The 10,643-nt window shown below is 46.0% G+C and overlaps 1 protein-coding gene across 6 annotated transcripts in view; it reads right to left on the bottom strand.

The window, feature by feature from the left end:
* SRL (sarcalumenin) overlaps nt 1-8,833 on the bottom strand; it is a 48,187-nt gene extending 39,354 nt beyond the window's left edge. For 2 of the 6 annotated variants that reach the window (XM_037815015.1, XM_037815014.1), the window contains exon 1: nt 8,593-8,833. The gene's annotated coding sequence lies outside the window, so the exon portion shown is untranslated. Of the gene's footprint in view, nt 1-4,011; nt 4,522-4,681; nt 4,904-5,013; nt 5,183-5,891; nt 5,922-8,592 lie in introns of those variants that run through there. The other 4 variants (XR_005213659.1, XR_005213660.1, XR_005213658.1 and 1 more) reach the window with 4 other exon arrangements.
* Between the last annotated feature and the right edge of the window lie 1,810 nt (nt 8,834-10,643).

Consider the following 10,643-nt stretch of genomic DNA (forward strand, 5'->3'; position numbering starts at 1 on the left):
GCTGCCTTCCCAGCTGCCAGGGCTTGGCAGGCAGGGCCCGGGATTTGAGTCTCTCCACCCGGAGCAGCTCTGGGATCACACGACATGGATCACAGGATTGGGGTAGCAGAGAGGGAGGGGGCATCCCTTGGGATTGGGTCTAGGAGTCAGGAACTCAAGTCTTCTCATTACTGGTACAAACTTGATATAAACTCTGGGGCAAATCAATGATCCTGACACACTTAGGTGTGAATGTAGACACTCTTGGGCATACCCAGAGACCCCATTTGTTAGCCACTGATAATACTGTTTTTAGCCCCTCTGGAGGGGCTAAAGCCATAATGGTGAGTTCAGGAAAATCTGCTACATCTGCCCTTTGAATTTGACTGCCAGAAGCGCAACCTTCCCAGGCCTCTGGAAGGAAGAATGCTAACCAGGAAGGAAAGAGGGAGCTGGGAGACGCTTCTGATGTTGTGACAGAAGTCAGAGGCTGAGAGGACAGAGCCCTACCTCCACCTGTGCAGAGGTTCCGGAGCATGTGGTCGCCTCTGCAAGTGCTCTTTGCTGCAGTTTTTCTCAGAGCACACAGTAGTTCCCAAGTGCAGGTTTCATGAAGCCAAGGGAGGCACAGGTAGGGGTGGTGTGGCTGAAGGACAGTGTCTCCGTGAGGGGAGGGGCAGCAGTGGCCACGAGGGCATCTACTATGTGATAGGTTTAAACATAGCTTTACTGAGGTAAAATCAACATACCCAAATGATGCATATTTAAAGTCTACAATCTGGAAAGTTTGTATATATAGATATTGTACATAATTGCGGAACTGTCACTACAATCAAGGTGATGAAATGTTCCTCATCACCAAAAGTCCCCTTGTGCCCCTTGGTAACCCCTCTCTAACCCCCCTCCCCCACCGACAACCACTGATGCTTTCTGTCACTGTACATGAACGTGCGGTGATACGGATGGGATCATGCAGTGTGTATCTTCTGTATCTGGCTTCTTTCACTCAGCATAACTATCCTGTGGTTCCTTCATGTTGTTGCCTGCCTCGGGAGTTCATTCCTCTGGATTACTGGCTGTATTCCGTAGAATGGATGGAATACAATTTGTTACCCATTCACCTGCTGATAACCATGTGGGTTGTTTCCAGGCTTTGCCTATTATAAATAAAGCTGCTATGAACGTTTGTGTACAAGTCTTTGTATGAATGTATGCGTTCATTTCTCTTGGGTAAATACCTAGCAGTGGAATGGCTGGGTCATACAGTGGGTGTCTAACTTTTTCTAAGATGACTGCACCATTCTACATTCTCACCTGCAACGTGTGAGTTCCAGTTGCTCCACAGCCTCACCAACACTTGTTATTTTTCATTTTTTTAATAGCCATCCTAGTGGGTGGGAAGTGGCATCTCAATGTAGTTTTGATTTGTATCTCCCTAATGACTAATGATGTTAAGCATCTTTTCCTATTCTTATTCCATGAGGTATCTATTCAAATCTTTTCCTACAGGTTGTTTTACTAAGTTTTGAAAACTCTTTACAGATTCTGGATAAAAGTCCTTTATCTGGATATGTGATTCGCAAATACTTTCTCCCAGTATGTGGCCTGTCTTTTCCTTCCCTTAACAGTGTCCTCTGCAGAGTAGTTTTAAATTTTAATAAAATCCAACTTATCAATTTTTTCTTTCATGGATCATGCTTTTGCCGTTGTAGCTAAAAACTCATCGCCAAACCCAAGATCACCTAGACTTTCTCCTATGTTTTTCTTTAGACATGTTATAGTTTTGCATTTTACATTTAGGTCCACGATCCATTTTGAGTTACTTTTTATGAGAGGGATAAGGTCTGGCTCCAGACTCATTTCTTGGCATGCGGACACCGAAGTGTTCCAGCACCATTTGTTGAAAAGACTATCCTTTCTCCATTGAACTGCCTTTGCTCCTTCATCGAAGATCAATGGACTGTATTTGTGTGGGTCTACTTCTGAGTTCTCTGTTCTGTTTCACTGATGTATGTGTTTATTATTTTGCCAACACCACACTATACTGATTAGCGTATCTGTAGAGTAAATCTCAAAATTGGGTAGGTCAGTACTCCAATTTTATTCTTCTTCAGTATTGTGTTAGCTATTCTGGGTCTTTCACCTTTCCAAATATCAGTTTGTTGATATTCACAAAACAGCGTGCTGCAATTTTGACTGGGATTGCAAAGAGTCTACAGATCAAGCTGAGAAGAAGTGACGTCATCTTAACTACATTGAGTCTTTCAATCTATGAAAATGGAATAACTCACCATTTATTTAGATATTCTTTGATTTCTTGCATTAGAGTTTTATAGTTTTCCACACATAGATCTTATACATATTTTGTTAGATTTATCCCTAAATACTTCTTTCTTTTCTTTTCTTTTCTTTTTTTGGTGCTATTGTCAATGCTATTGTAATAGTGCCTTGCAAAGAGCAGAAATTCTCAATTTTGATAAAGTCTAATTTATCAATTTGTTCTTTTATGAATTATGCTTTTGGTATCATATCTAAAAACTCTTTGTCTAACCCAAGGTCATGAATATTTTCTCCTTTGTTTTCTTCTAGAAGTGTAATAGTATTAGGTTTCACATTTAGGTCTTTGAGCTAATTTTTGTAGATGGTGCAAGATATGGACCGAATTTTGTTTTCTGTTTGTTCATTTGTTTTTCCATATGTTGAAAAAACTATCATCATTGAATTGCTTTTGTACTTCTGTTGAAAATTGATTGACCATACGTTTGAATCTGTTTCTGGACTCTATTCTGTGCCATTGATCTGTGTGTTTATCCTTTTGCTAACATCACACTGTCTTGAGCACTATGGCTTCTTTGTAATTTGAAATCAGGCAGTGTGAGTCCTCCAACTTTGTTCTTTTTCAAAACTTTTACCTGTTCTAGATCCTTTGCATTCACATATGAACTTTAGAATTGGTCTTTTTTTTTTTTTTTTTTTTAAAGTCCTATTGGACTTTAGGATTAAATTGCACCTGTGGATCAGTTTGGGGAGAACTGACAAGTTACCAATTTCAAACTTTCTAATCCATGCACATGGCTGGGGGAGGCTTTCATTGTGAGGGAAGAGGTAGCAGTTGGTCATGGGAGAGAAAAGGAACTAAGAGTAAATTAAACATCTATTATGTAGTAAGTACTTTCCATGTAATAAGAGGTGGGTATTATAACCATTGCACAATGAGGATATGAGGCTCAGAGAAATAAAGTTAACTTGCTCAATATCCCATAACTAGGAATGGAGTTGTCTCAATTTGAACCCAGTTCTGTCTAACACATAATTCCAAGACTTTTCCTATTAATCTCAGTTAATGCCATTAGAGAAAGAGAAGAATTGACATGTCAGGGAAAGAGGGTTGAGGGCTATGGGGGAGGTGTGAAGAATATAGAAAGGGCATGGGCTGAAGAGTGAAAGAAAGCCACAAGAACCCAAACCCAGGCAGCAAGGGCAAGTGTGAACCCAGCACTGCTTAAAAGGTTAAAAATTTGTGTGATTTAAAGATATCCTGTCTGGAAAACAAGGAAGATGAAAAAGGAGAAGCAGATTTGATCGAAGATAGTCTCAAGTCACAAAGGCTTAAAGAGATCTCACTAGCCCTATGCCATCTCCACACTGGTTCTTACCACATTAGCCACCCCACCTTCTCAGCCCAAGAACCAGCCCCCTCTCCCCAGCCCAGCCTTTAGAGAAGCCACCACAGCCCTCGGCCTCAGAAATCTTCACCCCATTTTCAGAAGCCATGAAGCCCCAGGCACAGCTGCTCCGGACTATCTCAGGCTGACATTCCTGGGATGAACGGGAAGGAACACAAGTGCAAGAGAGACAAGAGGTAGGACAGGAGAGGAACCATGTGCTCCTGCCTTCAGGTCCCACTTCCTATGCCTTGGAGTAGGGGTCGACAAACATCTCACATTTTAGGCTTTCTGGGCCATGGGCAACTCATCAACTCTGTCCTTGTGTGAAAGCAGCCTCGGACTACAGTAAATGAATGGCCGTGGCTGTGTCCCAGTAAAACTTTATTTATAAAAATAAATAAATAAGTGGCAGGATTTGGGCTGTAGTTTGAGGATCCCTGCCCAAGCACAAGAGAAATCACTCTCTGGAAAAGTAAAGGATCACCCCAGTCAGTGCTTTACAAGTCCAGATTTTCCTTTATCTGGCTACAAGTGGGGAATGGATCTGCATCTAAGAGCAACATGCCCCAGGGCAGTGCGGAAAAGAAGTATCTCCCCGGGGAATGTTCTCCGATTAAATGAGAAGAGACTTTCAAAACTGCAAGTCCGGCCGCAGTCAGTACTGTTTATTTGGGAGACCTGGCGGCTATGTCTCAATTGCTGAAGTCTGCCACGGGGAAGAAAAAGTAGGCTTGTTTCATGTGGTTCCTGGGGGCACAGCTAGTTTTGATAGGTGAGGGCTAATATGGGACACATTTCAGCTAAACGTAAGGAATTTTCAAGTCAAGCTCCAGCAGGGGTCAGGCTGGCTGATAAGATGGTGCGCTCCCCGTTCCTGCAGTAATTCAAGCAGAAACAAGGTATTTGGGGTGGGACATCACACAAATGGTTTCCCTCACTTCTACCCTGAAAGTCCGAGTCTAGGTAAGACTTTGGGGCCCATGTCCTCTCGGGGAGGCCCTCCCCACCTCAATGCCACATCACTTCCTCCTGACCTCAGGCCTTGCTGGTTTCTGTGGAAGCGTTTTCCTGGGCCTCTTACTGCCAGCATCAGCCCAGCCCACGTCCTTGTCTCGGAAACATCTGCGGTGTCCAGTGTCACTGCACGTGTTGGGCCCAAAGAGTGCTGAGGGATTTATCCAGCAAGTGGTGTCCTTGAGGAGAGGGCACTTCCAGCAGTGGGGACAAGCCAAGGGAGGGTAAAGACTCTTGGGAATCTGAGGGTTGCAAAGCAAACAAAAGGCTTTTGTCCAGCCCCTTCAACAAAGGTCTGGGGGAGGGTTTGGGGTGGGTCTCCTCACCCCAACTCCCTTTTCCCCCAAATCACTTAAAAACACCTGCTTCTCTTGAACTTCTATCAAGGCCCTCCACTTCTCCTCTGGTGGAGAAAAGGCCTGGGGCAGGGCTCAGAGTTCCAAACCCTGTGACCCTGGGTAACCCGGAAAGCCTGGGCTCAGCCTCTTCAGTGGTCAAACAGGACAGCAAACCTCACAGAACTGGAGCAAGGAACACATGAGATGCTAGAGGGTTAAATATTGTAAACTTTCACTGCATTATAATCCACATACTGCACAATACAGAAGTCATGAGTAGATCACTCAGTGAATTATCATGAAGCGTGAGTAGCAAGTGATGGTGAGGACTCTTTAACTGGAATTTTATAGCAAGCCCCAGCTGACACACAGTTCTTGTGGTTCAGACCCTCTTTGGCAGCTGACTTGCTAGATCAATCCATACCTTAAAACCATTCAGCTCCTCAAGGTGCTGGGAAAACTCGGTCAAACTCTGACAACTCAGTTCTGTCTGGATCTGTTCTACACTCGATACTGACACAGGGCAACAAGTAAACCCTCACCAAGGGTATTTTCCCCTTTATCTTAGGAATTATAGATCATTTGTCTTATAAGTACCCACCCAAATTCCCACCCAATGCAGAAATCCCCTCCACGCTCTTGACAGATATTTATCCACCCTCTGTTCGAATGTCTCCAGTGATGGGGAGCTCACTACCTCTAAAGCAACTGCCCTGTTGTTCTGAACATGGTGTGAGGCCTAGAATTAGCTAACTGTGCTCCAGATCTTCCTCCCAACTGACATCTCAACTTCAAGTAGAAAGCCAGGACCATGCATCACAGGGTTCCCCTTAGAATGAAGACTGCCTTGCCCCCAATATCAAGCAAGCAGCCCCTAAATAACCCACAGTACCTGTCCAGCCTCACTGACAATACCTTCTTCCTACAAAAAAAATAGAAGATTTTAGTCAATTATGTTTACAACCAGAATTTTCAGCATACCCACTTTATCTCCCACAGGTGGGAAGTGATGCAAGAGAGACAAGTACGAACCGACTCATCTCTCAAAGTTGTGTAGCACCTGCAACCTCCTCACGTTCCCACTTCCTATTTTAATTAATTCTGTGACTATCCACTGAGACAAGGGAAACTTTTGACCTAGGTCCCCTAATTCAGGAAACTTTGCAGCTGTCACCATTAGCTCCCTTTTCAACACAGGAGTGTGGTGGGGGGAGAGCCAGTTTGGGGAGCTCATTCCTTTCCACAGCTGCCAGATTCAGAGCCAGTCCAGCCCCAGTCCTCCTCACTCCTCCCAGTCAGCATGCATCCTTGTCAATCAACAAAAGAAACATGCAACTGAGCAGGGCAAGAGAGGAGACCAAGACGGAGGGGGACCCAGGGTACTAACCCCACCCCCACTCCAGGACTTGTATGGGAAAGGCAGGCAAGCAGAAGCACTCCAGAGAGAGAAAAAGACAATGCCACAGGCCAACAGCACAGAGAGGCAGCTGGATAAGGAAAGGATGGTGGGATGGGTTGTGGAGCCAGAGCCAACAAAATCCGAGATTAAGAATGGGGTGGCCAGCTGGCTGGTCTGGGCTAGGTGGTCAACCACTAAGGAGGCCAACGTCACAAGGGGACCCCTCTTCCATCAGACAGCCCTTCAAACATCTAACGGAGCCGGGGTGACTGCCCTGCTGCAAAGGCAAAGACTGCCCCCAAGTCTTAGCACAAGGGACATTTGTTTATAACCCACCCTGTACCAGAAAAAAATCAAGCTGGCTCCCAAAAAGTCATAAACTACAGGAAGAAAGCATGAATTAGAAACAGCAGAAGACTAACATCAAAACAAACGACACTGTGTGAGTTCCTTACATTTCTGTAATTTGTTTGGTTATCCAATTCAGTGTCCTCAAAATAAGAACCAACCAACTGTTCTGGAGAAGTGAAATAATTTCTGCTGCTGAGAACCAACAAGAATTTCTTCTGAGGATCCTCATAAAGAGGATGTGGTGTCAAGTAACAATCCTTGAGAACATCCTTAGAGCAGATGGAACACGTTTTACAGGAGGTGAAGTGGGGGGCACCAAGGACTAAAGATGCACAGCCCCACGCCCAAACAAACAACTACCAAGGAGGGTCAACAATGCCAGGCTTAGGAGTATCATCTCATGGAACTAGCGCTTTACACCTCACATACTGTCCATAGGAGGGTGAATTTGGAGGACAGCATCTACTAAAACAGATTCATACCGGTTCACACAAAAGCATAAATGAATCTCAAAAACATTATATTGAGCAAAAGAAGCCCAAGAGTATATATACTAGACGTTTCAATTTCTGTGAAGTTAAAAATCAGCAAAACTAATCTATGGAGATAGAAACTAGACCATGATGAGATTCTACTACTTCCAGAATGGCAAAAATATAGTTATTTTAAAAAGCTGATAATACCAAAGGTTGATGAGGAGGCAGAGCATCTGGAACTCTGATACGTGGCTGGTGAGAATGCAAAACAGTACATAACTGTACATGCACATGCACATAAATGAGTGCATATACAACTGGGAAAATCTGACTAAGCACCTATATTAATTCCCTGGTTTCAATATCGTACTATAGTTATAAAAAAGGTTAACATTGGGGGAGGCTGGGTGAAGGGTACCTGGGAGCTCCCTGTACGTTTACTTGAGTGAATTTATAGTTACTCAAAATCAAAAGTGAAAAAGAAAAAAAGAAAAAACACTAAAAACAAAATAAACCACTTGAGAGGTAATAAGAGGAAGAGAGCATGAAGGAGTTTCTGGAGCTTGGTGAGCGAAATTCACAGAGTTATCACTGAAGATACGTGCCCTTTTGATTATGCCGCACCTCAATAAAAGTTTTTAAAATCGGTTTTGTTAAATGTTGCATTGTTCATATCACTGTCACCCCACTTCCCCTTCACAAAAAATAAAATAAAAATAAAATCCACGCTTCTTCTCATGACATGGGGGCTCTCGACCATCCAGTTCCCACTCAGGCCAGTGTCTGCACTGCCTGCACAGCTCACCAGCTCTTTCTGCCAGGCTGGGCTCCGATTTTCCCAATGGTCTAAACCTGTGCTATCCCACAGGGAAGCCATGAGCTGCCTGGGCCACTGTGCCCTGGAAGAGAGTGGACCGAGTGGAAATGTGCTGCCAAGTGCAAAGTACATGCCAGGTTTGCAAGATTTGGTAGCAAAAAAAGGATGTGAAAAATCTGTTTCGTTTTGTTTTAAATCATGTGTGGCTGCTCTGCTTACAAGATAGGTAAAATCACTGCAGAAAACACTTGGACTAATTCTCTCAACCTCCATTTGCACACTCCCTCTATGTGGAATAGCTGGAAAGCTAAAACTACACCGGACACCCCTGCTGGAAGTGAACTAGGTTCTGCCAATGAAGTGTGATGGTGGAATTGGGTGGAGGCCACTTTTCCGCGACTCTTGGCTGTCACTAACAAGGTGGATGGGAAACGCGGGGCTGTGGGGCCAACGTCAATAATTCCTTATGTTCTTCGCATGTCGAAATGATTGGATACTTTGGGCTAAAAAAAATACATTATTAAAACCAATTTCACACGTTTCTTTATACCTTTTCTAGTGTGGCTTCTAGAATATTCTAAGTCACACTGTGGCTCGCCCGGCACTCCTGTGGGATGGCGATGGCTCCGCCGCCTCGGTCGGACTCGCAGTTACTCGTCCTCCGGGCAGGGGCGGGTGGCCGCCTGGCTATGTCCATGAGGGTCCTGAGGGTCCCGAGGGTCCCCAGGGCCCTGGGGGGCACGCGGGACGCCGGGACTGCGCCGTGGGGACAGAGGCCACAGCGTCACGTTAGCGGCGCTGGCCTGCGGGGCGTGCGTGGGAGCGCACGAGCGCGGGGGTGGGGCTGTAGGCGTGGCCGGGCGGGCGTGCTGGCGGGAGCGCGCGGGAGGGTCTGAAGCGCCAAGGAGCATGCGCACTGAGGGGGCGGAGCGTCCGGGAAGAAGCGAGAGCGCGGCCGCACCTCTGACTTCCGCCGCCTTCTGGTGAGGACGCCTACCGCGCACGCGGTCGCCGGCCTGGGAAGTCGGGTTAGGGGTGGGGCCCTGGCCACTCCCCCAAGCTCCGTCTCTGGCCAATGGGAACTGAGAAGCTCCGCGGACCCAGACAGAGGCGGGGCCTCCGTCCTCGTCCGGGCGGAGCGTCCTGGGCCCACAGCGCCCCCTGTTGGTTCTCTCAGGAGCTACGTGGACCTGGGCCGCTTGCGAGGGCGTCCTGGCTAAGCCCCTCCCCTCAGATGCACATTTAACTTATGTAAATGTAGCCAGGTACACTCAAAAAGACGGAAAATTACACTTATAATGCTAAGTAAATAAAGCCACCCTCAAAAGGCTGTAGGGTATACAATCCCGTAGGAACGGAGTGGTCGCCAGGGGCTGGCACTGAGAAAGGGCTGACACTACAAAAGGTGCAGAGGGGAATTTGGGGGAGAAAGGAGCCATTTTTTATCTTTATTATGGTGGTGGTTACACAACTGTATGCACTTATCAACATTTGCAGAACCAAAATCTAAAAATTTAGGGTGAATTTTACCGAATGTAACTGACACTTTTAAAAAAAAAATCTTATAAAGAAAGAAAATGCAGCTTCTTGCCTGCTCTTCCACTCAATGAGCTTTTATATTGAGCCGTCACAGGCTGAGAGATGAATCGACTGTTCTGCTCTGCCCTGTTCCCATGTACCTGCCATGGGGTGATGCGATGAGCATGCACCCGGAAACGTCCCTGGCTCTAACAGACAGGCAACAAATTAAATGCAAGCCAACCAGACAGGCAACAAATTAAACGCAAGTTGGTGCTCACCTGGAGAGAGCAGTCAGCCTCCACGCTAGAGGAAAGCAAGTGGAGTTGGACGCGTCATGAAGCAGTCTCTGGCTACAGAAGCTTAAGGGATTTAAAGGACTATCCTTCCCCATAAGATGCAGTGCCCATGTGCCATTATTATCCCCCATTTTCAGACAAGAAAACTGAGGCTCAGGTGAAGTGGCATGCCAGAGGTGGAACTGACTGCCAGCAGACTGACTCCAGAACCTGAGCTCTTAAAACACCACCTTCGCTTTCCTGCCCAAAATGAGCAGGTGCTCCCTTCCCTTCTGTAGATGAGGGGACTGAGGTTCAGGAAGGTTACACAAGCCAAGGAAGTGGCAAAGCCTAAGGCTCAACCAGGACCCCTGAATGCTCTGTATCCTTTTCTCCAGGAGTTCAGAACCTTTTCTTCTCTCCTTGCCTTCCAGATGAGCTGGGGACCACTCCCCAGACGCCAATACCATCTCTCATCTTTGCAGAATACCCAGCATAATCCCAGGGAATCTGAGATCAGAGGACCCCAGTTTCCCATCCTAATACCACACACAAATTAGGGGAGCACTCACACCTACCCACCTCCAGTCCCCTCCGGTGGGCCAGACAACACCCAGTCCAATTAGCATCCCCCATCCCAGCCAGCTCCTCAGAACCACAGGCACCCAGAAGACACAGTTCTAAAAAACAAAGTACAAACTTTATTTTGTTTCTTTACAAAGGCACAGTGGCCTCTTCGTTTTTTTCCCCCCACTTTCTTAACAAAATATAATAGCTTCTCCTTGAACACAAAGACCTCAAAATT

This window comes from Choloepus didactylus, chromosome 21, assembly GCF_015220235.1.
Source record: "Choloepus didactylus isolate mChoDid1 chromosome 21, mChoDid1.pri, whole genome shotgun sequence".
Classification (NCBI taxonomy): domain Eukaryota; kingdom Metazoa; phylum Chordata; class Mammalia; order Pilosa; family Megalonychidae; genus Choloepus; species Choloepus didactylus.